Source organism: Rutidosis leptorrhynchoides, chromosome 10 (genome assembly GCF_046630445.1).
Source record: "Rutidosis leptorrhynchoides isolate AG116_Rl617_1_P2 chromosome 10, CSIRO_AGI_Rlap_v1, whole genome shotgun sequence".
Taxonomy (NCBI): Eukaryota; Viridiplantae; Streptophyta; class Magnoliopsida; order Asterales; family Asteraceae; genus Rutidosis; species Rutidosis leptorrhynchoides.
Window position 1 is genome coordinate 188,836,475 of NC_092342.1, and position 7,694 is coordinate 188,844,168.

Consider the following 7,694-nt stretch of genomic DNA (forward strand, 5'->3'; position numbering starts at 1 on the left):
GCCATAAATTTTTTTTTTTTGGTACATGTTTTTGGGTTTATGAAGTCGGGTTGTTACAGAGCCTGTCAGCCGTACGAGTGAGGCTTCACTCGGACGTCTGACTAAGTCTAACATAGTCAAACATCCAAATCTTGTTTCTGCAGTTGCTGTAACCACATACAAACACGGATAGGATAATAACTAATGATCATGGTGGCCTTTAAACTGTTGTACCTGCAATGGACGTGGGTAGATGTCTAGGGACTTGCATAAAATATATCAACAAAAGGTGTGAGTTGTAAGAAAACGAAGGAGCTGAATTTATAAGAAAATCTCTGACAGAACAATTAAAATGGACGATCGCATTTAAAGCGGATCCTAATTCCTTTTGTTACTGGAGAATCAAATCTTATTACAAAGATTTTCTTCAAATCTGGAAATCAATCATATCTACGTCAAATGATAAGATAAATCTACACTTACTCATTTCACTCTTCTATGTTAGCTTCATTCGTACTCTTCATATAAATGGATTGTTTATCCAAATTATTCGCTGATGATAAAACTCTAATTTTCAGCCTGTATGCATCATGAAAATATACTTATTATCATTCACGACCTTTCCACTCAAATTTCGGGACGCAATTTCTTTAACGGGTAGGTACTGTGACAACCCGGAAATTTCCAACCAAATTTAAACTTTATCTTTATATTATTCCGACACGATAAGCAAAGTTTGTTAAGTTAAATCTAAAGAATTTTAAATTGTGTTCATACATTCATTATAACCTCGACCAAATTCCGACGATTCACGAACCGTTATATATAAATAAATATGTATATATATGTATATATATATTATAACTTGAGAATATTAATAAAGTATTAAACGTATAATACTTTACATGAACGTATTTGTTTCAATATGTTTATCGATGGAATTAGAAGATAATATCAAATGATTGATTTATCAGATACATTATGATATCATTACGGGTCTATGTTATGAGGTCCACTGTGATTTAAGAAATCTATTCTTTTTGACAACATTTTGAAAATGGTAAAGTGATTTATAAGTAAGAACGTGAAGTGTAAATAACTTAGATGTTGGATATCGACAAGTTAAGTAACTCGACATTTTTCATTAAGATGATTTCATACGTTTATTTAACCTTTGAACTTTATCCCATGCTTCACCAACAAACTGTAATTTAAAAACTTGAAACCTATTATGAATATATATGATTCTACTTTTCTAAAGCATTTTATGATATAACGATTTCCATTATTTTAACCTTTAAACAAAATGATTCTTAAAAATATATTTGGTTTTGGAAAACAAAATTATTATATTTATTTGATTTAGTTTCAAACGTATAAAAACGTTTTCAGTTTAAAAAGAACTTTATTATTAAAACGTATATAACTTTTATAAATATCTAGAACCACTTTTGACAACTCATTACTTAACCAGTATGATAAAGATAGCGATATTTATATTTTATTTTATTAAATATATATAACGATTTAAATTAATATTATATATATTTATACGCGTATTATACGTACATAGTTTTATACTTTTACTATACTTAAACTTTACTTTAACTTTAATAATTCACTTTAATAATTCATACTTTAATAATTCACTTTAATAATTCATACTTTAATAATTCACTTTAATAATTCATACTTTAATAATTCACTTTAATAATTCATACTTTAATAATTCACTTTAATAATTCATACTTTAATAATTCACTTTAATAATTCAAAAATCAATTATAAATAGAATTCAATAGGTTTCATTATTTCATAGAAACTTGAAAATATTTTTCTCTAAACTCTCTCAATCGATTTACACACACACACACATATATATATATATATATATATATATATATATATATATATATATATATATATATATATATATATATATATATATATATATATATATATATATATATATATATGTATATATATATATATATATATATGTATATATATATATATATATATATATATATATATATATATTTACTTCGTATTATTTCAAGATATTATTAGTATACATAAAATATTACGTCAGAGTGCTGTCCGAGTGATTTTGAAATTGTTTTTCGAGTGGGATTGGATTAAGGAAATTATGGGTTATAGCTATGGAGGTGATTGGGTATGGTTCATGGGTATGCTCGTGAGGTCAATATAGTGTTTATCATCTTCGTTGCGTCTACGTACCTTTCCTGCAATATTAAATCTCAATATTGATATGTGAGTACTCATAATTTAACTTTTACATACTAATAGTGTATCCCTGACTAGTGCTCGAGTATATAGGATTATGCATGTTTGTACTTTTGATATTGCCTTTAGTTAGGTTATGTTGAATCCCGAATTAGTTATATATGCGACTGAGATAAGGTATAAGATATGCATGTCGTTGGAAAGCTAGCGAAAAATTAAGAACTTTTCATTTAGATATCGAATGATTTCGATGAACGGATTTGAAGTTATAATCCATCGAATTTTTGTATTATTATTAAAAATGATTATTATTATCGTCGTTATTATCGTCGTTCTAGTTTTATCTTATTATTATTATTATCTTTATCAATAAAAGGATTTATATTTAAAAATTGTTATTTTTTTTATTATTACTATCGTTATTATCGTTAAAGTTATAATTAGTATTATTATTATTATTATCCAATTATTATTATTATTATTATTGGTATTATTATTATTATTATTATCATTATTAATATATATATCATTAAGATAATTATTGGTTCTTGTTATTGTTATTATCATTATTACTATATTATCATTAAGATAATTATTAGTATTATCGTTAATAATGTTATAGTAACTATCATTATTAATATTAGTGTAATTAAAACAAATATTTGTAACACCTAATTATTTTGATTACTATTATTATCATTATTACGAACACGATATAAAAGACGATTAAAAGCTATTAAACGAAATGATTAGGAAATAATGGGTAAGAGTATCATGATGAAATTAAAATATTATAAGATATTGATTTAGATAAAATTATCGTTCTTATTATTTTTATCAGTACTATTATTATTAAAATTATCGTTAGTATTAATACTATCATTTTAACAAAAATTATCATTTTAATAGAAATGTCATTGTTACTATAAAATATCATCATTATTATTATTTTAAATAGAATTATTATTTTAAAGATAATATTAAAAATTATCGTAAATATTAAAGTTATCATAATTAGAATTATCGTTTTATCATAATGTCATCTTAGTAATTATAAATATTGATATTTTATAATAATAATAATTATTACAAAATAATACAACTTTTACTTACTATCATTATAGATATTATTTTATCAAATAAATATTTGATACAAACATATTTTACTACGTGTAATAACTTACTTTAATAATACCTATCATATTATCTTTATAATATTAAATGAACCCTATAAATTTTATTACTTAATATATATAAAAGTATATTTTATTATATAAATATAATATAAAATTTTATTTATTAATAAATAAATTATATTATTTACTCTAATAAATCTTTTAAAAATATTTAAAAATATAAAACGACGATATTTAAACTATATATTAATCATGTATAGATTTTTGGAAATTATTTTGAGTCAAATTTACTTTTGTTGACTTTTGCATATTAGTCTCGAGCATTAGGATTGTGGTACACTTTGACTTGACCTAATTTGTTAGACAAATATTGACCAACACATAAATATATATAATTAATTTAGGTTCATTAATCCGAGGCCAACCTTGTACTTGTTCAATGACGTTATATGTATTTTTACTATGAAATACAGTATGTTGAGTTTCATTTGCCTTTTTACCCTTTATATTTTTGGGCTGAGAATACATGCGCAATTTTTATAACTGTTTTACGAAATAGACACAAGTAATTGAAAATACATTATATGGTTGAATGATCGAAATCGAATATGCCCCTTTTAATTAAAGTCTGGTAATCTAAGAATTAGGGAACAGACACCCTAATTGATGTGAATCCTAAAGATAGATCTATTGGGCCTAACAAACCCCATCCAATGTACCGGATGCTTTAGTACTTCGAAATTTATATCATGTCCGAAGGAGGATCCCGGAATGATAGGGGATATTCTTATATGTATCTAGTAAATGTCGGTTACCAGGTGTTCACCATATGAATGATTATTTTTTGTCTCTATGCATGGGACGTATATTTATGAGAACTGGAAATGAAATTCTTGTGGTCTATTAAAATGATGGAAATAAATGATTATGATAAACTAATGAACTCAACAACCTTTTAATTGACACTTTAAAGCATGTTTATTCTCAGGTGTTAAAGAAATCTTTCGCTGTGCATTTGCTCATTTTAAAGATATTACTTGGAGTCTTTCATAGCATATTTCGAAGAACGTTGCATTCGAGTCATTGAGTTCATCAAAGATTATTATTAAATCAATTTATAGTTGGATAGTGGATATAATGAAATGGTATGCATGCCTGTCAATTTTTGATGTAAAGAAAGATTGTCTTTTAAAAACGAATGCAATGTTTGTAAAATGTATCATATAGAGGTCAAATACCTCGCAATGTAATCAACTATTGTGAATCGTTTATAATGTATATGAACGGGTCCTTTCACATAACAACCATTAGTGCACTTAACACTTCGTACACTAACCCCACGGGTGGCATCTTAACACTTCGATACTTCACCCCGGGTGGTGCCTTAACACTTTGACACTTCACCCCAAGTGGTGTCTTAGCACATCGACACTTCACTCGTTACATCTCTCGGAGTGGCATCTTAACACATCGATACTTCAATCCCGAGTGGTGTCTTAACACATCGACACTTCACTTGCCACGTGAGGAGTGGTGTCTTAACACGTCGACACTTCACAACTCAACTACACAAATAAATACATCATATATGCACGCATATAATTATTCCACTCACCTTAACACTTCGGTGATGATTATGCACTTCCAAAACTTCAAGGCAACGTACCTAATACATAAGTACACATTTAATTACACAACTAGTGGAACTTACCACACTACATATCACTTGAGCATTTAATGACCCATTTGCATTAAATAGCTCAACTACCTCAAAATCGCCCATAAATGGCCAAAACTCTTATTAAATCACTAAAGCTAGTGACTTAAGTCTACTAACATTAATTAATCGCAACTTAGGGTAATTCATACCCATTTCACCCAAACTAGGTCAACATTACCCCTTTTGACCCATTTTAACACTCTTTCAACATTAAACAAGTGTTTTAAAATTTAACAACACCATTAATACTTACAAATCTTAAATCATAATGCCAAACCCTAAGTTGTAGCTATTTAAGATTTCCTTTCACCCACATAACCCAAGTTCACCCATTTTAACCCCAAATGGGTCATACAAGTCTCTAGTAACCAAAACCCTAGCCATTAACCAAATTTAGAGTTAGAACTTACTGAGACTATCAACGGGTAGCTAGAAACCAGAGGAACAACTTTAATTCTTGCTCCAAAGATCAACCCTCAATCCTTCACTCTCAAATCTCACCTTTAATTCAATTGGGTTTGAAGTTTTGGGAGAGAAAATAGAAAGAAAAGGGAAAAGAATTTGAATTAAATGAACTAGTGGTGCAGATTTAATGCTCCAATCTGATCCATACGTCAAATTACCAAATTGCCCTTCAAAATCTCTTAAAAAGATCTAAGTTCGGAACCTGTCCAGCAGAATTGCAGCGGCGCGGCCGGTTCGTCGCGGCGCGACATACAACATAAAAATTGACCCTTCTTAACTCAACTTCTGTTCCTGGTTTACTTGCTTTGCCGCGGCGCGGACCACTTTGTCGCGGCGCGGCCTAACGCTGTATCTGGGCAGCTCGACCAACTTAACCAAATTTCTACTTTATTTAATTTGTACATTCCAAACCCGCATCCTATATTCACCTAGCCTTCCACAACAGTCTCACAAGACTAAACGCTATCAAACCCCACATATAGACTTACATATGCACACATTATCAAGTATACATATACATTTATCTACACATATATTCATACATTTACGCATAATCTAGCGAGTTGCAAACGTACAGATGATTAAGTATGTACCTTTCAATACGTACGGGAAAAATGGGATGTTACAACTCTCCCCCACTTGAATCGGAGCGCGTCCTCGCGATCCAAGCTGCATGACAAGCCGGAAGATAGTCCAAGACAAACTCTTCGGATTCCCATGTAAACTCGGAACCCTTTCGATGTCGCCATTGCACCTTGAAAGTTCTAACTTCCTTGTTACGCAACATCTTAACCTTCTCATCAAGGATTGCAACCGGTTCTTCTGCATACTCTAGCTTGTTATTCAACGTAATCTCATCTAAAGGCACCCAAGTCGAGTCATCCGCAAGACACTTACAAAGATGGGAAACATGAAACGTGTTATGGATTCCCGCAAGTTCTTCGGGTAACTCTAGTCAATAAGCAACCTCACCAACACGTGCCAAAACCTTGAAAGGACCAATAAACCGAGGAGCTAACTTTCCTCGCTTTCAAAACCGAATGACACCCTTCCATGGTGAAACCTTAAGCATCACCATGTCACCTTCTTGAAACTCAATCATTCTCCTACCTTTATCGGCATAAGACTTTTGTCTATCTTGTGCCGCTTTAAGTCGAGCCCGAATCATTTCAATCTTACTATTCGTCTCCAAGACCAAATCGAAACTTCTGATTTCTCGTTGACCCACTTCTCCCCAACAAATGGGAGTTCGACACCTACGCCCATAGAGCATCTCATAAGGTGGCATTCAAATACTAGTGTGGTAACTATTGTTGTATGAGAATTTCAGCAAGAGTAAGTGCTCATCCCAAATTCCACCAAATCAATAATACACGCCCTTCACATATCCTCTAACGTTTGGTTCGTACGCTCGGTTTGACCGTCCGTTTGAGGATGATACGTCGTGCTCATTTTCAATTGAGTACCCATATCTTCATGAAACTTGTTCCAAAACCGGGACGTAAAACGAGTATCTCGATCCGAAACAATAGATATAGGAACCCCATGTCTCGATATCACCTCCTTGAAAATCGATCAACTATCACCCAAATCGTATCATATTGGGTTCTCGCCGTCTTCGGTAACTTAGTAATGAAGTCCATGGTAATGTGCTCCCATTTCCATTTCGAGACTTCCAAGGGTTGTAACTTACCGTACGGCTTTTGGTGTTCGACTTTAACTTGTAAACACGTGACGCATTGTTCAACATACTTAACCACATCACGCTTCATACCGGGCCACCAATAATCTTTCTTCAAGTCATAGTACATCTTTGTTGCACCCGTATGAATGGAATACTTTGACTTATGTGCTTCATCTAGTAGCACTTTTCGGTTGCCACCCATCTTAGGTACCCACACTCTTCCTTGAAACGACAACAAACCACGCGAGCCTATAGTAATGAACTCCGTTTGCCCCACAATCCGCTCTTCATGCTTGTTGTGAACATACGCTTCTATTTGAATCTTACCAAGCTTTATAAGGAAATCGTTAGTAATAATCATGCGTAACGATCCTACTCGTATCGCCAGATATTGACTCTTTCGACTCAACGCATCCGCGACCACGTTTGTAGTGACCCGAACTTTTCCATGTTTATATATATT